General features: G+C 44.9%; 1 protein-coding gene across 6 annotated transcripts in view; it reads right to left on the bottom strand.

The window, feature by feature from the left end:
• Window positions 1-23,171, bottom strand: part of SOX5 (SRY-box transcription factor 5) — an 895,980-nt gene that overhangs the window by 711,505 nt on the left and 161,304 nt on the right. The window contains exon 1 of one of the 6 annotated variants that reach the window (XM_089769672.1): window positions 21,780-22,417. The exons of the other annotated variants lie outside the window; for them this stretch is intronic. The gene's annotated coding sequence lies outside the window, so the exon portion shown is untranslated. Of the gene's footprint in view, window positions 1-21,779; window positions 22,418-23,171 lie in introns of those variants that run through there. 6 annotated transcript variants of the gene reach the window in all.

Below are 23,171 nucleotides of genomic sequence, written 5' to 3'. Positions count from 1 at the left end.
AGGCCCCAAGATTATTTCATCAAATGTCCCTCTTGGATAAAAAATAAACCTTTCCCTGTAACTCATTGAGCATGGATGATCAGGAACAAGTTTTTTTGTGCCTGACCTAAATTTCTCTTACTCTTAGTCAAGTCTCATTGTTAACTAGGTGTTTCAGTAAGGTGACACTTCTCACAATGTGCATACTGAATTGTCTCACATACTCTCTCTGTGTTATACCTTGGCAACAGAGGAAAAAAAGAGAAACCTTGACTGCAAGCACAAAAACTCTGCTAATGTCATTCTGTACCTCATACCTGAACTTAAGTGTGGCAAGAGAATCACGCCTGCTATCAGCATTGTGGATGTAAGAACACTGTGCCATCAATGTTTTATATCCAGTGATACTTCCCAAAGAATTTCTTAAGAAGAGGAACCTATGCTGTCAGGCCATAAAAGAGAATAGCTCTAAGAAAACCTGATGTACTACAATGGTCACCATTAATATCTTAATTTGCCTAATTTTTCTTAACTACAGTATTTATACAGACTCTGGATCTAATCTACCACTGGTGTCAATGGATGCAATTTATCAAATTCCTCAGAGCAACAGGGAATATAGACTCATACATACATGTGTCTCAGTACACAATGTATTTGCCATTCAGTCATGGTTGCAAAACTTCGTAAACATTCTACCACAAAATCTTCCAAATAAACCATGGATCTGAGGATCACCGAGTCCATAATCAGCAGAAGGCCAGTTTCACATTCTGTTGAATTTTAGGCTATTTTCTTCTTAGAAAAGTAAAAAAACAAAAAAGGCACAGAATAATAATCTAATAGTAATGCTTTGAGCCACTCCTCACCTCTGACTCCCACCTGAGTTTATTTGAAAAACTGACCCTTTTAACAATTGCTGCATCCCTAGATTCCATCATGCTGGTAACACTGAACGAATGCTCCAACCAGAGGTTTTAATGGTAAATATCTACATCTTACAGTACCCACACCTCAAACTTCTGACAGTTACGCTAGGGATGTAAAATCCTGTTTAATTGCTTAACTGATTAAAATGGGTGAGGGCAGGCTGGAGTACCCCCACTCCACCCCTGTCAGGGGCAGCTCCAGCTCTAAGGTTGCCAGGTATATGGTATTGGCCCAAACAGTCTAGTATTTGCAATCTCTGTCCGGTAAAAAAAAAACCAGAAAATACTGAACATGTAAAATGTCCGGTATTTTCTGTTTTTCTGGGACAGAAGGCCGCTTGGGACAGTCTTCCCCTGCTGCATCTGACGGGGGTAGGGGGATTTAAAAATATAGTGACTTTTTTTTTTTGGTGCGGTTCTTTGTTGGTTTTTTTTGCTCAACCAATTTTTCCTCCACCATGTTCGGTATTTTTTGTGAAAGTATCTGGCAACCCCATCCAGCTCAGTGTGACAGGGTGCATCATAGGCAAGGGCTGCTCCGATGGCCATATCAGCCCCTGCCTGTGGGGTGCCTGGGCCAGCCATGGACAGAGGCTGTTCTGGATACCAGAGTAGCCTCTGCCTGCGACATGACCAGGCCCGGTAACCAATTAAATGGGATTTTACATTCCTAGTAGAAACACATGCTGCTGGCCAGGGCTGGAGTTAGGGAAAATGGCACTCTCGGTGAACTTGTGTTTTGGGGCTCCTGGCCCTTCTAAACATAGTACTTCCCTACTGCCTTGGACCTGCATGGACTCCCCAACCCTGCCACCCCCATCCTGCACCAACTTTACCACTCAAGCCTGCATTTTGCCCTCTTATCCTTTAACTTCTGCTCAGTGCTGCCTTCCTCCCTAACCTGTTCTGCTAGTATGCCCCAGCACACTGCCCCACCTGCCAAGCACCCCTACCCTCTTACATCCAGCAACAAATGTTCCCAATAAGCTGTGTCCTGGTGCATCCACTCAGGAGAGATTTAAATGCTGCCCAACTGATCAGCAGAGCGCCCACAGCTAGGTTTTGCTTCTACTGGTGGTGCACATTCACACATGCGTTGGTGCACTGTGGCAGGGTGTACCAGCCCCACACTGAACAAGCAGGGCTTACCAGGCTATCCTGGCTGAAGGCACCCTGCCAGGCACGCTCAGACTGTAGCTCAGGTATAAAAGCCTGGGGAGAGGCTCAGTCTGAGCTGGCTGGGCTGGTGGAGAAGGAACTCTGGTTGTAGCTCCTGAGCAGCAACAGCGAGCCGCCTGAGCCGAGAACAGTGGCAGCCCCTACGACAGCTGAGTCGCAACCCTCCGCAGATACCCAGGGATACCTGGCCCCCAAGGAACCAGAGGACCCAGCTACTATGTGGGATGCTGACCTGTTGGGTCTGGTAGGAGGCAGCCCAGGGAGGGTGCAGGAGCAGCCTCTCCCACCCAGAAATCCCCGGCGTGTTTCAGTCGGATTCCCTGCCGAGGGAGTGGTGGACAGTTCTGTCCACTCACAGGGCCCTGGCCCAGGACACGGTAGAGTAGGATGGGCCTGGGTCCCCCTATCAGGGCACAGCCCTCTCCTCCTGGCCCCTCCCCCCCATGACTCTGGCCATTGGGCTGTCTAGCCCTACCTTAAAGTGCCAGCCTTTGCATTGGATTTCTTGACTTGGGCCAGTGGGCTGACCAGCCTGGCATGAAGAGGCCAGCCTTGGACTTTAATTCACTGACTCTGGCCATTGGGCTGTCTAGCCCTGCCTTAAAGGGCCAGCTTTTGACTCTAACCTACTGATTTTGGCAATTGGGGCATCCGGCCCAACATTAAAGGGCCAAGTTCTGTACTGACTTTACCTTAGCAGGCCTTCCCGCCCTGCTTCAAAGGGCCACACATTGTCTCTGCCCATTAAGTTATCTGGCCCCAAGAAGATGGGCCCGACCACAGGTGTTTTACTGGTAGTGCAGGGTGGGTTGTTGACTCAGACAGCCCAGGGACATGGGATCCTACCGCTTGGGAGAGAGAAGAGGGGACCACCCCACGACACACACATAAAAATTTATTCTGCACATGGATGGAAAAAAATCCGCTTATGGACAGAAAAGATTAGGGGGAGCATTGCCAGCAACCCTCACGCTCAGTGGCCCTCACCCAGGGTATGTCTACACTACAAAGTTAATTCGAACTAACGGACGTTAGTTCGAATTAACTTTGATAGGCGCTACACTAGCGCTCCGCTAGTTCGAACTTAATTCGAACTAGCAGAGCGCTTAGTTCGAACTAGGTAAACCTCATTCCACGAGGACTAAGCCTAGTTCGAACTTACTAGTTCGAATTAAGGGGTGTATAACCCCTTAATTCGAACTAGTGGGAGGCTAGCCCTCCCCAGCTTTCCCTGGTGGCCACTCTGGCCAACACCAGGGAAACTCGTCTGCCCCCCTCCCGGCCCCGGACCCCTTAAAGGGGCACGGGCTGGCTACGGTGCCCATGCCAGGTGCAAGCCTGCCAGCACCCCACTAGCAGACCCTGCACCTGGCACGGCTCGAGCCAGCCACCCAATGCCCCCCAGCCCTCCCCCTCTTCCCGGGACCAGGCTGGCAGTTCCCGGGAGCTTGCCCAGGACCGCAAGAGGCGGGCACTCGCCTGGTCTAGTGCGGACATCGTGGACCTCATCCACGACCTCCGCACTAGGCACAGGAAAGTGGCCGTCTAGGGAAGGAGAGCTGCCAGCCTGGCCACCTAGGAGCAGGTTTGCATGAAGATCAATGTGGTCCACTGAGACCCCCGACCCTGAGCTTAGAATGGCCGTACTGAGTCAGACCAAAGGTCCATCTAGACCAGTAGCCTGTCTGCCAACAGCGGCCAACCCATGGGACCCTGGAGGGGATGGACCGAAGACAGTGACCAAGCCATTTGTCTCGTGCCATCCCTCTCCAGCCTTCCACAAACTTTGGGCAGGTACACCACTCCTACCCCCTGGCTAATAGCACTCCATGGACCCAACCTCCATCACTTTATCTAACTTCTCTTTAAACTCTGTTCTAGTTCTAGCCTTCACAGCCTCCTGCAGCAAGGAGTTCCACAGGTTGACTCTTTGCTTTGTGAAGAACAACTTTTTGTTACTAGTTTGAAGCCTGCTACCCAGTCCTTTCCTTTGGTGTCCTCTAGTCCTTCTATTATGGGAACTAATGAAGAACTTTTCTGTATGCACCCTCTCCACCCCACTCATGCTTTTATAGACCTCTATCCTATCCCCCCTCAGTCTCCTCTTTTCTAAACTGAAAAGTCCCAGTCTCTTTAGCCTCTCTTCATATGGGACCTGTTCCAAACCTCTGATCATTTTAGTTGCCCTCCTCTCTCCCACCCTCTCTCTTCCCCTCTCCCACCTCCTTTTCCCAGTCTCCCAGAGTTTTGTTCAATAAAGAGAGATTCTATTTTTGACCACACGTTTTCTTTATTTTGTACATCAGGAAGGGGGGCTAGGGAGGGGTAAGTGGAAGGAGGTGAGGGAGGAATGGGGTACAAGCCCCCGATGGGGAGGACTGGCTCTGCGGGCTTCTGGGGGTGGAAGCTCTCCTGCAGCCCCCCAATTGCCCCCTCTCCCCAGAGGGCAGCCTGCAGCAAGTGCAGCCGGGCTGATGGCCGAGTGCTGTGATGTGCCCAGTGTGGGCACTCAGGGCACTCCAAGCCAGGACTGCTTTGCAAGCGGGGCACCCCTGAGAACTGTCTGTCCGGGGTGGGGTTCGGGTCCCTTTAAGCACAGCCCTCGGCTAGCCTGAGGCAGCAGCTCCATGCTCTAAGTCCTCATCTGATGCCCTGCTGACACTGCTTCCGGCCATCCTTAACTCCGGTTCAGGGTCCACTTAATGTGGACATGCTAGTTCGAATTAGCAAAACGCTAATTCGAACTAGTTTTTTTAGTCTGGATGCGTTAGTTCGAATTAGCGCTGTAGTGTAGACATACTCCCAGAGATCTCTATTCCCTCCACCACAGACCTCTTTTCCCAGAATCCTCCCCCTCGCAACCTCCGCCACTGCCCAGCGCCTGTCTCACAGTCACCCAGCCCAGCATCCCACATTCCTGAGGGAATGTATCACGATAAATTAAAAATTCTGTGCACAATATTTTAAAATTCTGCCAATAAATATTTATTTTCCAATAAATAAATGAGGAGGCACCAGCATGGCAGTAGCAAGCATAGGGCACTGATCCCATGAAAGTTGGAAATCATCCTGCAGCCTTTCACCTCCCCTCCCTTCCTAGGAGAGGGGCTTGGCAGCATCCCACCACTGCCACCATGTCATTGATCCTTCCCCACTCTGGCGCAATAAATGCAGAAGTGGGGGCCAGCAAAAGTACCCCAAAATCTTATCTACCAGGATTTGGTATAAAACTTCTCCCAAAAATCTTAACAACCTAGATTTTGGGAATAAAATGTTGCTGCCACCTCCCAAATATTAATAAAGCAACCAGGAAGAGACTACTTGGGAAATCTCACCCCTACAGTACAAACCAGGACACAAAAATTAACCAATACCAGGTTAATAAAAAGAAAAGAGAGAGAACTTTTATTATCACCACAATATTTCTGTTGCAAGCATAATAACTAGATGGAACAATAACAAAATAGTATACTCACAGAGGAGAAATTTACCACGGCCAGGAACTTAGTTACAAAGGAGAGCAAAACCCATTTTTAAATGCACAGACCAGATCCCATTTCCCAAACCATAAAACAATAAAACCTAATGGATTTATCTAAACCTTATCCTACTTACAGTCTGTGAAGAGTATTTTCTTAGAGGGAGACATCCTGTCTCCTTCAATAGCTGGAGAGAAACTCTCAGAACAACAGAGGGAAAAACCAAAAATTCCTTTGTCCCAGTTTGAAATTCCTACCTGCATTCCTATTGGCTGAATCTACCTGGTTAAGTAAGGGACACAGTTAACCCCTTAGTCTCCAGGCTGCCCCTCATGATTATGACACACCTCCCCAAATCACAGATGGTACTGGACAGCTTCTGGCCACGCTGGCTGTGATTTCTTCCTGAACATCTGAGATAAAACATGGTAAATACATATATGTACACCTGACTAGACTATGGAATATGTGAAAAGTAAACAAAATCATTCCACATCTGTGGAGTACCATGACAGATATACAGAGAGTGTCCTAAGTAACTGAGTCCGGAAATGCCTCGTTAACCAATTAAAATCTCAGTCTTAAATCAAATTGAGGAGATACCTCAGTGTGCCTGGCAAAAGACCACAGGGAAGCATTTTACATGATGGCCGGGATGTCAGCCATGACCCCATATCCATCTGAATGGGGGGGTTGGGGGGGGGAGCTGATATCAGTGCTTGAGTTCAGTCCTCAACCAGGCCCCTGCCTGCCACAGCTCTGGGCCATCAATTCCCAAATGGCCTTTCATTCTCCCTAAAATAGAGCATGCCCCTGTAATCCTGAAAAGTAAAGAGATGTGGGGATGTGCAATTTAATAAGAAAAGGAACCAATTTGTGTCTTGCACGTATGCTCTTAAAAAGGCCAGTCTCTTTCCTGCCCCACCCAAGTCCTGTTTCTGTGTCCCGCCCTTGCTGCCAGTTTCTCCCTTTCCCCACAATCACAAGCTTGGAGACTTCCCCAATTTTACCCCCGTCTTGGTTCCTGTTATTTCATCCTCTTGCACTCCCACCTCCAGTGTTCACTCAACCTGCTATCACATTTTCAATCTACAGACAACTTTTCCACTCTGGGATTTCACTAAAGCTTTAGTTACAATGTGTCAGCTAAAAAACTGGTGAAAAAAATAGCTTTTTGCCTAGGAAAAACAAGGAGCTGGAAGAACGGGAACCAGCTTCCAGTGCTTACCGTCTCCTAGGAAGCCGCCTCCTGCCATGTAAATGTGTAACCACTGAAACGTGAAACCACCTTTACCTTAATAAACACTTTTTAACATCCCTAATAAGCATACCTAGGGCCTAAATGTCCACTCTTGTACAGTGGTTTTAAAGCAATGTTACTCCATTCATGTAAATGAAATCATGCCAATGTAAAACTGATGTGGCAGAGAATCAGGTCCTTATTCTAATGGTCCCTGATACATGGACATTTAAGGCCCAAGAATTGTACATCATCATCTTCCAGTCTGAAAAAACATTTTGAAAGTTACAATGTGCAGGATCCCTACTGTGAAATAGGACACAGAGGTCCAGGGGAGGATCTCTCTCTCTCTCTCTTGCTCTGTTTTACTGAATTCACAGAATTTAAAAATTAAATCTGGTTCCTTATTAGTACTATGTCCAGTATTTTAGTTTTTAACTGTCTCAAACTACTGAGCTGCCACAATTCCTTTGGCAGATGATTCCATGGTTATTCTCTTTTCTATTCAAGGTTTTATAGAACACCCATCACCGTGGTATCAGGCAGTCTCAGAACAGATTATTATTCCAAAGGAACACAGAAGTTACCCTACTGGATCAGACCCATGGCTGTTCTACTCTCCAGTCTTTGACAATCCAGATGCTTCAGAGGAATCTACAGGAAGCCCCACAGGAAGCACATATGGGATAGTCTGTCCCTGCCAGGAGACCCCATCCTAATCCTTGATAGGATGGTTTAAGCTCTGAGAAATGAGGTTTGATATACCTTCTAGAATGTTTTGGTATTAACTATTATAACTCTGAATAGCCTTGTTATCCTTATAAGAGAGTCCTATTCGTCTTTAAATTTTATTAAGCTTATGACCACAATGAAAAAAGTATTTCTCCCACCCCCACCTGCACTTAGTGTGGTGCAGAACGGGGAGAACCTGGGACTGGCAAGTACCCGGAACAAGCCAACTGCTCTGGGGGCAGCTCAGCCGCAACTCTGCTCTCTGCCCATCCCACGGGCTGCACTAGCACCTCTCTACCAGGAGCCCTGCTTCCGCATGGAAGGCAGGGAAGCACCCAGGGCTGCCCAGCACTGGGCCAGGAGCGGAGGACCGAAGCCCAGGCAGGTGGAGAGCAGTGGCCAGGCAAGAGATGGGCTTGGGGAGATGCAGACTGGCAGGGGTGGCGGTGCTCCACATGGTGAGTTGGCCCAATGCCATTGCCGGCACTCGCCAGAGCCCTGGGCTCGGCTAGCGGCACTTGGGGCTCTATGTGGTCTAGGCGGGGGAAAGGGGCAGCAACTCTGGCTGGGCTAGTGCTTGGGGAGCCCAGATGTGCCCCACGGGTACCTGGGAGGAGGTTCTGGCAGCCAAGCTGGTGTGAGTGGGCTCACGGCTCGGCTGGAGCGAGCCCAGGCTGGGCGTTGTGCATGGGCAGCAGCAGCCCGCTGGGCTCGCAGGCAGGGAACGCAGGTCGCCCATCTCTGGGGTTTTGTCTGAGGCAGGCGCTGTGTGGCTTGGACCAGGGGCGCTGGAAACTGAAGGGGCAGAGCAGGGCAAGCAGCTGAGGGCTGAGCAGAGCTCACACGGTGAAGGCACAGCTTGGGTTGAGGCCCAGCCTCCACTGTCTGCCCGCCCTGTACCTGTCTCCTGCACAGTGCCTGGCTGCTACGCACTGCATCAGGCAGTCAGTGCGCAGCCCCTGCCAGCAGAGCGGGGGTGGGGACAAGGAAGGCTGGAGAGCCCTCACCCAAAATGGCTTCAGCTTCACTCTGGCAAGGCTAGGGCCTTGAATAGGCCCGTCAAGTGCCCCTCTGCTGACCCGGTGCTGCCCTACTGGAGCCCAGCCAGCTTGCCCAGGGTTGCCATGGCCTTTTGGCTTCTTCTCCCAGCCTTGGGATGTGCGCGGCAGGCAGGCACTTGCTGAGGTTCCCCCCCAACCGCTAGGGCCCAGACAGGAAAGTAGGGGGGTTGTTAAATGAGATGCACTGGGAAGCTGCATCCCAAGTCAAACCCACCCACAGGCGGCCCCTTGTCAGGCTTGCCCTGTGCATTTCGCTGCCCCTTGGGGCTGGCTGCAAACCGGGACTGCTGAACCCGCAGCACGCTGGGACCGAGCCAGCCTGTCTCAGTTCCAGCTCTTGCTGGGTCCAGGAGCTATCCCGCTGTGGCGCTGCAGTTTAAATGGAGTAGGAGCTGGGCTGTCTGGGCGCACGGATCTCAATACATTTAAACTGCAGAACCACAGCAGCTGGGAGGTCCCGGAGGCTTCCAATGCTATCGACTAATTGTGTAATTGTTAGAAATTTTGTAGGCTACACGATTAGCTGATTACTTGCTTCTTAACATCCTTACTCCCAGTGCTCTGAGAAACCACCAGGCTCCCCCCTCCCCTCAGTGCTCCAGGGAGACAGGGGACATGAGCTGTGCAGCCTCCCGCCTCCCAACACTTCCAACTCCCTCATGCCCTCGCTCAGCCAAACCCCACCCTCCCAGCCTACTAAACCCCACCCCCCTCGGCCAAGACCCTACAACCCAAGTCTGCTCACTCATACTATCCCAAGTCAAGACTTTGTACCCCCAACCCGCTTCCGCACTCCTTTCATCGAGACCCCACAACCCCAGCCCGCTCCTGCACCCTCCCCTCTGGCCAGACACCTACCTCCTGCCTGCTCCTGCCTCCTCTCTCCTGGCTAGACAACCTGCCCCCAGAGAGAGCGGGGTTGGTGTGCATAGTGAGCAGGGGGCCAGCACTCCCTAGTAGACTTTTAGAAAGGTATTTTAATATTTTCTGTATTATTTTCTTTGGGCACCTATCAGCTTGTTTACTTCTTTGACCACACCAGTACACTAAGCAAAGATCTGCATTGAGTTGTCCACAGTGACACCCTGGGATGATACAATTTGCAAGGATGCACTTTCCTGATTTGAGAAGTTAACATAGAAACCTATAGGGTATCGCATTAGTTCAGTTTTTCTCTCTCTGGTGAGCAAGTCCCTTTTCTTGGTGCTGATTCCTTTCAAATACTTGACAGACTATCACATCCCCCTTGTCATTTAGCTACATTGTACAGAATTTAGAAAGAGGGAAAGGTGAGGTAAGGATCTAGGTAAAAAACCTCATGTAGACCTCACTCACTTTCTTTTCTGAGCATTTCTTTTCACATCTCCATTTTTTTTCCACCTGGAGTTCTCCTAAGGACCTGATGGTGTATGTCTATTGCAGTTAATCTAAGGAACAATCAGCTTAAGAGTTTTATTCAAATGGTATTAATGTTTTCAAATCGGCTTCCTATTTTCCTCCTAGAAATTCTGCCAACACACTCTTCAACAGACACTAAAATAATTTGGATAGTTGATATGCAATCCAAATTTTCAGTGGAAAACTGCCAGATTCAACATCTGTGAAAAAGTGGGTAATTTTTATTATCCACAGAGAGCATGCACTCGGTCTGATATTTTCTACCTCCACACATCTCCTTCTACTGGAACTGCTTTATGGTTTTACATGACTAACGGGCTGCCAAAAACTAGTTAACCCTTTTATTGCTGCCAGAATCCACTGAGTCTTTACAGCTGTTTTAAAATAACATCTATTAGTGGAACATGGTTAACAAACTTGTAACAAGTAGTACATATATCTCTTGTATGGCTCACACCTCCAATTATTACAAAGAATTTTTAATAAATTTACTTCTGATGATTTATATCGCTTACTCTGATGGGGAACAGGGCAATATCAGGAGCCTGTAAGCAAAGAGTTAACTCTGCTTTCTCTTGCCCCTCTCCTTTCTCAGAAGAGGGCCTGTGAGAACAGCTGCTGGGATGGTAGGGATAGGAAAAAGCCTTTGAGAAAACAGGCCTCTCTGATGAGAACTGAGCTAACCCCCATGCTGGTGAGTATTTTTCATGCATTAGTTTTGCTTATGATAATGTGGAGGTCTTTTGATTTTACGGCTATAAATATTTACACTTGCTGAAAAAGACCTTTCTGATGTTATTGCTGGTTCTTGTTTCTGCCGAGTCACCGTATCTTCTTACAGACCAGTTCCTCAGCTCATTGCTATCTGTTCAACTATGCTGTTCAGGTTCAGCTGAGATCCTGGTCCCCTACGTTGGCTTCTTGCTTGTTCACTGCACGCATGGACATAAAAACAGTAGTGGGAACACTGGACATCGCTGACAACTTATCTAAGAGCAGAAGCTAAAACCTGCACCACAGCTGAGCACAGTTTGTTCCCTAAAAGAGGGCTTTAAGAGCATACCCAAAAGTCTGATGGGATAATAAAAAGATCTGGTGAATTTCAAACCTGTGAGTGAATGGAAAAGTAAAAAAATGTTATCATAGCATCCCAGGCAGTGTCAGGTGTGCAATCTGGGAGAGGGGGGGGGACATATCTGAAGAGCAAAGAGCATATGGAACACAAAAGACCCCATGAAATAAAACATGTTTCAGTGAGTATAAAAATAAAAGAGGGTGTTAATTTTCCTGTACAGTGACACACTTTCTCTTCTTGGGTGTGAAATGCTGTGGCTGAAGTACAACTGCCAAAATTAGTTTCTTGTTAAAAAAAAAAAAGAAAGAAAAGGTTAAAACGTAAAGTATTTAAACCTGCATGTTTTAAAGCATTCTGCATTTACAGATGGCCACTTCCTACCCTAAGGCACTGTAATGTCATCCAGCAGCCTGCTGCTTGGCTATCTTCAGTAGTGTATAGTAGTCCTACAACTTTAGGGCCATATCTGCCTTTTACTAAGTCAGTGATAAAACTCAGATTGACCTGCAAAGGGAAAACATAAGAATGTCTATACTGGGTCAGACTAAAAGTCCATCTAGTCCAGTATCCTGGCTTCTGACAGTGGCCAATGCCAGGTACCCCAGAAGGAATGAACAGAACAGATAATCATCAAGGGTATGTCTACACTACCCCGCTAATTCGAACTAGCGGGGTAATGTAGGCATACCGCACTTGCAAATGGAGCCCGGGATTTGAATTTCGCGGGCTTCATTTGCATAAGCCGGGCGCCGCCATTTTTAAATCCCGGCTAGTTCGAACCCCGTGCCGCGCGGCTACACGCGGCATGGAGTAGCTAGTTCGGATTAGGCATCTAATCCGAACTAGCTGTACTCCTCGTGGAATGAGGAGTACAGCTAGTTCGGATTAGGAAGCCTAATCCGAACTAGCTACTCCGTGCCGTGTGTAGTCGCGCGGCACGGGGTTCGAACTAGCCGGGATTTAAAAATGGCGGCGCCTGGCTTATGCAAATGAAGCCTGGGAAATTCAAATCCCGGGCTCCATTTGCAAGTGCGGTATGCCTACATTACCCCGCTAGTTCAAGTTAGCGGGGTAGTGTAGACATACCCCAAGTGATCCCTCTCCCGTCTCCCATTTCCAGCCTCTGACAAACAGAGGCTAGGGACACCATTCCTACCCATCCTGGCTAGTAAGTATTGATGGCCCAAACATCCATAAATGTATCTAGTTCTTTTTTGAACCCTGTTAAAATCCTGGTCTTCACAACATCCTCTGGCAAAAAAAATAAAGAATCAGTCTTCCATACAAAAGATCCTACAGAATATTCAGTCCATACCTAATTCATCGCATGGTGAGACTCCTTATTCCCTTCTGTTGCATTTGGAAAAGGAGCGCTTTCAAATTACTCTGAAATAGTCATTGTGTTTTAGCATTATCCTGCAATAAGTTTTCTACTCTAATATCAGATTCCTCCTCCTGTGCACTAGTGTTACAATTAAAGAATAGGAACAATCAAGTACTAACTTGACCCAAATCTTCAAGCAAAACACCAAATCTTCCAGCCCAAAGCTTTTTGGAAACTGATAACATAAGCATGATTTATTATCACTTTTTAATTATGAATATTTCTGTACTGGGTTCCTGTTGGAACCAGGTCCAGGAGTTCTGAAATGCTGCAAGAAAACATGTTGTATTTCTAGCGTGATTAGAAGCTTTCCAGAATCTAGTGCTCTTCAGAATGCCAGGATTATTTTGGAGAGGCAAGAAGTTCAGGGAGTCTGGATCAAGCTCAATTAGGATTCTATTTGGCGGGGACATCACAGGACACCTGATGGACAGGAGGAAGAAGGTGAGGAAAGGCGCTAGTGCTAGCAACAGTGAGAGCAATACCAGAGGAAGGGAAAGGTAGCCCTCCAGATGGAATATAGGACCATTCAAATACAGACTGAAGTAAATTGGCAAAGCTGCCCTAGACTAATAAAAGGCACTTCTGCTTGGAATCACAGCAATAAGTAGTACCTTCAAAGGGACTACTGAGTTGTTATCATGCAAACATATCAAGTCTTCACTAGGGATGTAAAGGACTAGCAGATGCTTATCAGATAGTTGACAGGTTATGGACTAGTCATTCCCCTTCCCCCCCTCCCCCCATTGCTGCCTCTATCAGAAAGAGGCAGCAAGGGGGGGGGAAGGAGAAGGGGATACTTCAAAGCGGCAGCGCTGCATGGAGCCTGAGGCCAGACCCCGGGCTCCACACAGTGCTGTCGCTTTGAAACACTACATGCAGCGCAGGGCTAGCTGCGGTATCCCCAGGCTGCATGTGGCATTTCAAAGCGGCAGCGCCGCGTAGAGCCCAGGATCAGCTGGGGACTCCCCCACTAATCCCAGGCTCCTGTTTGAAATGCTGTGTGGAGCCTGACGCTGGGCTCCCCGTGGCATTTCAAAGCGTCAGGGCCGCATGGAGCCCAAGGTCAACAGGAGAGTCCCCAGCTGACCCCAGGCCCACGTGGCACTTTCACCTTTGAAGTATAGCAACAGTCCTAGTGCTGTTGCTACAGTTTAAAGGCGGAGGTACTCTATCGATTAGCCAAATAGTTGATGCAAAATGCATCGACTGTTCGATTAGTCAATTACTCAAAATTTAAATCCCTAGTCTTCAACTTAGAAATAAAATCACAAAATATAGAGCATAGGGAATTAGCATCCTAACTTGGATATATTAATTTTTCCAAAGAGATTGATACTTTAACAATACTTTCCTATTGCAAAAGGTTAATCTTGAGTTTATCCACTTCAGCCATCAAAATATATTCTTTTTCTTTAATCCTTCAGAGAATATATCCCTATGATTACAGTTGTCTCTTTGATAAACTTGTAAATCCTACAGGTGAACAACTTTGGAATGTGGGCATAGTACTAAAGTATTTGTCACAAATTGACATTAAGTGCCATATTAAACAACCATCAGTAGAGTTAGCCAAGGCCTCAAGAGAGTCTGAATTCAGACACAAAGGATCACTGAACTGTTTGGATCCAAAAAATTTGCATGGACACTTTGAAGCTCTTTCTAGGAGTAGAATTATTACGGGTTAATTGCTTCACTGTTTTCAATTCATTAACAGAATATGAGCAGTTCAGATGCCTCAGTAATGGACACACTATAAAAACCTAGATAAAGTGGACTTTATGTTTCTACCATTTTGAGAGCGTACCATTTAATATTCCCAGATAAGGACTAACGTTCCCTCTAATCTTTTCCATCTATGGGTGGATTTTTTCCATCCATGTATGGAATACATTTTAATGTGCATTCAGGCATGTGCAAATGTGCACCACCAGTAGAAACAAAAAAAATTAGCTTCAGGCGCTCTACTATCAGCTAGGTGCTATGTTGTGAATCTCTCCCATTCAGCTGCAGAAGTGCACACCTTACAGGAAACACTGTTGGGGACCATCCATTGAATTCTCTAGAAACTGTGGTGTTTCAAAATAGAAATTTTTAATGGTGCCCACAGTAGTTAGGTATATTTGATGGCAGTTCATACGCAGCTTTTATGTTTACATTCTTCTAAGAGTGGACCCTTTCATGGAAAGTTTCATTACTTCTTGCCTGTTTGGATGTGTTTCTACCCATAAAAGCTGTGCATAGGATAACTCTGTTTAATATGAAGCAAAAGTTCATAGGTTTTTTTTCCACTGTAATCATGGAGAGATGAGCTCACAATTCTTACCAGTAAAATAAAATATGGTCATTTCACCACCTCAAAAAGATATTGTGAGGCTATGTTCACTAATATTAGTGAATCGATTTAAAAAGAAGTGTTGTAAACTTGCTATTTTGTCACAAGCCTTGCAATGTTTGTTGGGTTTTGGAGTCAGATAAATACATAAAAGTTTAAACATAACTATAAAGTATCAAGAGCCAAAACAAATAAAAAGAATCCCATATTTAAGAATTTTAAAATCTGATGATTTTAAGCCAACATCATGAATTTATAAGACAGACTTAGTTTTATAATCCTTGGGCCTCGTAGCACAATATTGCCATGAAGACTGCAATAAGAAATCCTTTTAAAAAAATCAATTAATAGAAGTGATGAGATAGCTATATCAGAGTCTTATGTTGACAGCAAACATTTGCTTTTAATGAGGACAATTATCAGGGTACAAAATATGCCAGAGCCAAATATATGAAGACATTGGAATTAAAATATCAATAAAATTGCATTTCGTTACAAGTTTGTTCTAAAACTCATACAAGAAAATAAGGTAACGAAACAGTAGTACAGCCGGTCCCCGAGTTACGAACGCGTTACGGACCAAATGCTTGGCCGTAACTCAGAATGGTCATAACTCGGAACCCATTCAGTTACATTGTGACCACTCTGTTTGTAAGCGCAGATCGCGTTCAAAACTTGGAGCCTGCATTTATGACCGCTTTGGTCGCAAGTGCGGATGGTTGTAAGTTGAGGTGGCTGTATTGGACGGTTAGGCATATATACCCTTAAATTCACCCCTTAACTTTAAATCATTAGGTTGTGACTTAAAAAAAACCAAACAATGGGTATTTAAGAATAATTTGCACCCTCTCTATCAACTTCATTTAACATGAACACTAATTGACTTCCCTCCCTTTTTCCCTTCCTTCTCTCTTCCCTCACCTGCACCTCCCCGCCATTCCCTATTTATTTTGGAACTGGACCTTTAATAATTTAATTCATCTGACGAAGTGGACTGTGCCCACAAAAGCTCATGGGGTATGTCTACACTACCACCCTAGTTCGAACTAGGGTGGTTAATGTAGTCAACCGGAGTTGCAAATGAAGCCCGGGATTTGAATTTCCCGGGCTTCATTTGCATGTTGCCGGGCGCCGCCATTTTTAAATGTCCGCTATTTCGGACTCTGTGCCCGCGGCTACACGTGGCACGAACTAGGTAGTTCGGATTAGGCTTCCTATTCCAAACTATCTGTACACCTCGTTCCACGGATACTATCTACATGTTTGGTTAGTCTTTAAGGTGCTGCTAGTCTATTAGTTGTTTTTTGAGTTTTTCCAGTTACAGACTAACTCAACTAACTCCTCTGAAGCTTTTAAATACATGATCACACTTCATATCTAAAATTACTGCATCATCCATTTCCCCCTACTAACTTCTGTGTGTGGCAGCTTACATTAATTTCATTGTCATAATAATCAGCTGTGTACACATAGTTTTAGTAACACAGACCCAAATTCCACTAGCTGACCTCATGAATGGATCCTTATTTCCACATTACAGTCTTCAGTGATGTTTCACGAGCTATATTTTAATATAGATCTACAACTAGATCTTTGTATGTAGCGTCTGTATCTCAGTGTGTCTAATTATTACTTGAGACACAATGATATACAGAGTAAGGATGTTAAGAGGTGGGTAATTCACTAATCATGTAGTCAATACAATTTGATACAGAGGCAGCAAGGGAAGGGAGGAAGCAAGTAGTCAACTCAACTTCCTGATAAGCTTGGGCTTATTGAGTAGTCGACTACTCACTTACAACCCTCATACAGAGTACAAGTATGAAAAATAATAACAAGCAACCACTGAATACTTTAGTTAGGGTGTAGCAGATTGTACACATTCATAAAACTGTCATTATACGCACTGAAGACATCACCTTCACTTATAAAAGATATGCCAAACATAAAGAACTGTAAGTCAAACATAGAAAGATTTGTTTGTGGAGTCACCTGAATTTAGTTGGCAGAGCTTTCCCATGAGAATTTTGTGGATAGTTACTACTCCCTACCAAATTATCTTTCTATAGGCAGGTCTCTGTTCTGAGAACTGTGAAGTAGCCTCTGTTGGTGCACAAATCATAAAGTATTGCACTTCCCTTCTAAAGACACTGAGCAAAACAACATGCAACCTTAATGTCACTTCCATTTTCTAATTATGAGTCACATCTGTATTCCTTCTCACAATATAAATCTTATATTATAGATATTTTATAGTTATATGATAATTTCCACCCAAGCTGGTCCTTAGCTAGGCATCAGTAGTAAAACACCCACCTGAAATGTGGCACGAGCTCTTTAAATGAGACCTAGGGGGGACCTTGATTTTACATTTTGGCTACGTCTACACTACAAGTTTTTGCTGCAAAAATATGCTAATGAGGGACCATTTGCATGAGTCGTGATCTAATTTACATATTTTCTGCCGATCCATTTTTGCACTAGCGGTTTTTGTGCAGAAACAAGCAGTGTGGACGTTTTCTTTTTGTGCAAAAACCCCTTTTCCCACAAGATCCTTATGCCCCAAAAAAGGAGGTTTACCAATCTTGCAGAAAAAGGGGTTTTTGTGCAAAAAGAAAAGGTCCACACTGCTTGTTTTTGCGCTAAAACCGCTAGTGCAAAAATGGTTTGTCAGAAAATAAGTAAATTAGATCGTGACTCATGCAAATGAGTCCCTCATTAGCATATTTTTGTAGCGAAAACTCGTAGTATAGACATAGCCTTCATGTGAAAAAACAAGCTCTCTCTAATATTGTACTGGGAGACACATTTGGTTAAACTACTCAATTATGGATTCCATTTCCTGAGAGTTCTTGGAAATCTCTTATTGAAGTAACTTAGTCTGCAATATATGATGAGATCCTGGGCTGGCCCATAACATTTTGGCACCTGAGGCAGGGAGCTCAAATGATGCCCTCATGTCCTCTTGCTTGGGCCAAAACTTTGAAAGGTCTCAATTCTGCCTCCTTCCTGTTCTACTCCACTCATGGCACTCACCATCTCTGTTCATCTAGAGCAGAGAGAATACATATGCACCAGCAGCAGACACACTTTTCTACACTCTGGGTCCTAATCCCCCCCCCCCCCCACACACACACACACGCACAGTACCTGAGGCAGCCGCCTCAGTTCGCCTCATGATAAGGCCAGCCCTGATAAGATTGAAGCATTAGGTAATATATGACAGTATATACTTCTCTAGTAGAATTTATGGGCCTGATTCTGACCTGTTACTAATTTTACACTTGTGAGTTCCACTGAATTCAGTGGATTTACTTCTCAGGTACCAAAAGCAGAATTGTGCCTTACATCTGTTATTTAGCTGCACAGTAACCTGCATCCCTATAAATAAATAATACCAAATTCTAACAATACTAAACTAGAGTTTCACAAATGCCAGGACAGAGAACCTTCACTCCTCTTATGTACCTGTGAAAATTTGTTCTAGACACACACACATACACACACACACGGAAATATATACAACTACTCTGGCCTTGACAAATGTAGTCTTGCCCCACTCATGCTCATTCAAAATGCTACTGCAAAGATAATTCTCCTAGCTTGTCACTTTGACCAAGTCATCCCTTTCTTTTCTGTCTCCCTTCTCTGTTGCTTCAGACATAAGCTGTTTATCTTCACTCTCAAGGCCCTTTGCAGCCTATCCCCAATATTGTACATCTCATCTCTTGTTTACTACCAAGATCTCAACTCCTGTTTCCAATTGGCCACTGAAGCAAGCCTCCATTGACCTCTTGTTATATTTCAAAACACACATTTTTGTTTTCCTCAATACTGCCCTTCTCATTTAAGAGGTACTCCTCACATACCATCTCAAAGCTACCCAATTATGCTCCTTCATGCTACACCTATGCCAGTCGCACTCAATCTTTCCTGACTACCGTTCTCCTTTCAAGAGTCTGATTTATCTGGCATACCTTCAAGTTGCAACTCACTTAAAAACTACTTGCTTACAAAATCAGACATAAAAATACAGAAGTTTCACAGCATACTATTACTGAAAACCAGCGCTCTCATTTTTGCCATATACAGGTTGCAACTCTCTTAACTGGGTTTCTCTGACCTGGCAACATCCATGATCCGGTATGGTCAAGGGCCAATGGTAAGAATCCCTGCAGGGGGGCAAGGCAGTGGGCTGCCCGTAGCGAGCTGATGGCAGGGCTGTCCAGTGCGAGGCAGCAGGTCTGCCCAGTGGGATTGGGAGACAAGTGTGTGGCTTCCTGACAGGGCTGGGATCCACAGTAGCTTGGTGTGGGGAAGGGGCTGCTTGGCAGGGCAGAGATGCACAGCACATGGCTGCCCGCAGCCCCCAGCAGCAATGGCTGCCTGACAGGATTAGCAGGGTAGTGGAGCCAGCAGGAGGTGATGCGCTGGCCAGGAGGCCAGTAGGCTGGGGGGGGGGGGGGGGGGGGGGGGTAGGGCTGGCAGCAGGTTGTCCAGAAATGACCTCCTGGGTCTAGCAAAATCCTCATCTGGGACTGATCAGGTGCTGAGGGTGCCAGACCAGGGAGGTCCAACTTGTAATTATAAATATTTATTGTACAGGTTGGACTTCCCTGGTCCAGAAGCCTCGGCACCTGACCAAATCCAAAGGAGAGAATTTGGTGACTAGGGAGGTCTCCTATCACTAACGCCCTCCCCGCCCCCAGCATGCCACTGGCTCTGCTTCCACCCCAGCCGCCTCCCTCCCCTACCTCTGGCCTGCTGGCCCTGATAGGGCAGCTGGACACCAGCCCCTTACTTCCAGCCCCAGCTGCCGCTGCCAGCCTGAGCCCCTTGGAATCACTGGGCCCTGGGTCAACTGTCTACTTTACCCCCTCCCTTGTCAGCCTGCATATGCACATTGCTGGGTAAGAGTCACTGGTCTACACTACGAGTTAGAGAGATTCCCCTGTTTGTGTACGGTTAGAACTTGCGCAAGTATAAATAGCAGTACAGCCACAGTTGCGGCAGCAGAGGCAATGGCTTAGCTATGCCAAGTACATATGTGCATGAAACCAGTGGGTCCATACTTGGCACCAAAGCTTGTATCTTACAAAACTGGGCAATATTACAATAGCTTCATTTGAAAACCATGGCAGACATATGGCACAATCTGTGAAATCAGGAAGTACCTAATGCTTTGCCTTTCATCAGATACTATGCAATATAATATTTAGTGCAAACAGCCCCTCACCCTCACAGTAACAGTTCTGTCTTGACATGTCAGCTTTTAAATAAAGGCAAAGATTTTTCTTCACCCAGGATAAGGATAGAATAATTGACATGCTTTTTTCCCTACTGAGTCTGGAATGCTTTAGCTCAGTCAGGTGTGTCTCCTAGATAAATGCTATCTGTGTTTCATATCTTTGAAGCATTGTTTGAAAAGTACTTCATCTGGGTGTGTGCAAGTAAATTTCACATTCCACGACAGAATCTTAAATCTATTTACTGCCAATCTGGATGATTAATAAGGCAGTGAAAACAAAATGTCATCTCTCAGCCAAATACAAGAATAGTTCATATTATCCCTTCTCTGTGGTTATTGAGCCATAGTTCTTTGATGTGCTGGAAAAGAAGTACTTTTGTTTTATGCTGGGGCAATGAACAGAAGTCAAAACTGGCTACAAATTAATATTTCTCTTACAGATGAGTGTGTAACTCTTACTAACTTTAATGGAAGTTGCATGGGTGTGTCCTAGAAAAAAATCCATCCTGAGGCTTTTATTGCCCCGTATATTTAAAGGACTTATGTAAATAATTTGTTTGCTTGTTTAAAAAAAGAAAGCAAAAGGAAGTCCATGGGCATGATGTTTGTAAATCAAATTTTAGCTCACTGGCCAAAAGCCAGCAGTGTAAACCTCTGTACGGTGCTTTAAGATCTCTGGATGAAAAGCACTGTATAAGAAACAGGTATTAAATCCTGGAAGAATGAGCTCAATCTTCGTCTGCTTAAAACCCAATTTAGCAAAATACTTGACTTCAATGGAACTGAAGCACATGCTTCAGTGCTTTGTTGAATCAGTGCCTTACTACTGTCATAATAAAATACAAGAAGGTAAAGTTAGTATTTTTCATGCACTAGGATATTAATTACCTAGGAATTTTACTGGTAGAAAGAGGAAGGAAAGAAATCACAATAGATGGGTGAATTTGGACATTTGTTTACAAGTGACCATTATGTCTCAGCATCCTGCAAATGCTTTCCCAGTTTTTCTTTCTTTCAGACTCCACAGCACCTTTGTTTCTCTCAGTTTCTCCTCCTCCCTCCTCCTCCCTCCTTTCCCCTCACTCTCTCTTGGTGGCCATTAACTACGCTGACAGTTTGACAGGCTGAAATAAGGAAATAAAACACTTAAACATTGTTTCCTGATGTATGCATTCATCTCTTCTGCCAAACACAGATATTGAGGAGATACTTCACTCCTCCTGTCAGCTCACTAAATTATACCCCAGCTCGCATAGCAACAACTCTCAGGTCTTTCACATTCTGTTGATCTGTCTTCCTATTAGAAGGCCATACAAGTGCCATTTCCTTGTCTTCATTGGAAGCCTCCTATATTTATACTTTTAATATCACATTTTCATATGCCTAGGGTTGGGCTTTTGTTAAAAACAGGATCTCAGACTTCTATTTAATACAGTCAGAATTCTCAACAACGTGACAACTCCTCTTCTTGCTCGAATTAAAAAAAACACCACACACTTCAGAACTAAAATAATTAAACTGATTGAATTAAACTGTGTGTGGTTCTGATAACCGACTGCATTAGCTGAAATCAACTTGCTTTGACCATGTTTATTAAAATTTAACATTTGAAATCGTGTTTTTATTAAAAATTGCTGGTTGACAGAAAACATGCTTTTGAAGGCTAGAGGCATCCTATGCTCTCTACATAACCGTGCTTACAGCATTAGCTGATAACAGACAATGTTTTAGGACTCCTACCGGGAAATCTGCAATGTTGCTGTCACTGCTCATTACCTCCAGAGGGTGTTGCTGTGAACAAACCTATGGGAGCAAGAGTGAGGAAAGATGTTGGAGAACTTGTAACAGGTTTCATGTCCTGAAAGTTTGCTGTATAGATGTAATTGGGAAGAAAAAGTCTGGCTGGAAAACAAATTAGTAGATTTTAATCTTGTCACTTTGTTTCTCCACTTTCCTGTTCTAAATTAATAAGACAAAGACATGTTTTATTCTCTCTCCACTGTCCCACAAGACGACTGGATGCAGAACAAAACTGATCACTAATTAATTCTGACAGATCCCCCTGAGTAATACTGATTGCCGAAGTGGCACCAACAAGGAAATGCCAACACACACTCCCGTGAACCAATCACCATCACATGACAGTAACATATCCCACAGAGTTTTCTTTTCTGTCCACATTTTCTTATTTCCTAAAGGGTTGAACTGTAGAAAGTCAGACACGCAATATTCAAACTGGTGACAAACTCTCACTATTGAACACTGACATTCTGAAGCAAACAGTGATGTTTCCATCGTCCAGACCAGCTGCAACATTTACTGTGAAACTCTTTTTTTCGTCTCTCATTTGTTTGCAATGAATCAAGTTCCTACCCATCATCTTGAGGTACTCAAGTAGTGCCTGGTAACTTCAGAGCTCGTGACTCATGAGATATATCAATAATTCACCCATTCCAAAATATGATTATTTTCATTCTAAGCTTACTTTGATCTCTTTTCATATTTTTGTTTATTTCAGTGATCACTTATCACAACCCCAAGAAACTTTCCTGGAAGTATCTTGACAATTCCACTGATCTGTAGATTTAATCAGCAGTATTATGGAAAAAAAAAAATAAACCAACAATGTGTATACCAGGGAAAGGCTGCATTTCTGATGTTGCTGAGATTCTGTTCTTACTAAAAGAAACAAATGTTTGAGAGAGAGTTTGCTCTTAGGAACATACAAAATTCAGATTCAATCACTCTGAAGAGCCAAGAGAGACTGTTTGAGTGGAAAAGTAATCCACTGAATCATCCAGGGATGGCAAGAGCTCTGCTATCCTCTCTACCACCTAATACTGATTGTCTAAGGAGTAGCACTGACATTGGTGGCACATATTAATTTAGCCATTCCAAGAAAGGTACTCATAACAGCTGGAGTGTAATATATGCCACAATTTAACTGGAAGGGCTTGAATTCATGTGTGAAAGTGAAAGAAAACATCAATAAAGAAAGAGGAAACATATGTTCCTTACTACTTCCTCTATACAAGCCTATCATGGGATAATCAAACAGAGATAGTTAATTCTTTAGTTAGGGTATGTGCATCACATCCTAAAAAACGCTGAAGTTTAATCTTTTTTCCCTTG

This window comes from Pelodiscus sinensis, chromosome 1 (genome assembly GCF_052426305.1).
Source record: "Pelodiscus sinensis isolate ZL-2025 chromosome 1, ASM5242630v1, whole genome shotgun sequence".
NCBI lineage: Eukaryota > Metazoa > Chordata > Testudines > Trionychidae > Pelodiscus > Pelodiscus sinensis.
This window is presented reverse-complemented; position numbering and strand designations above follow the sequence as displayed.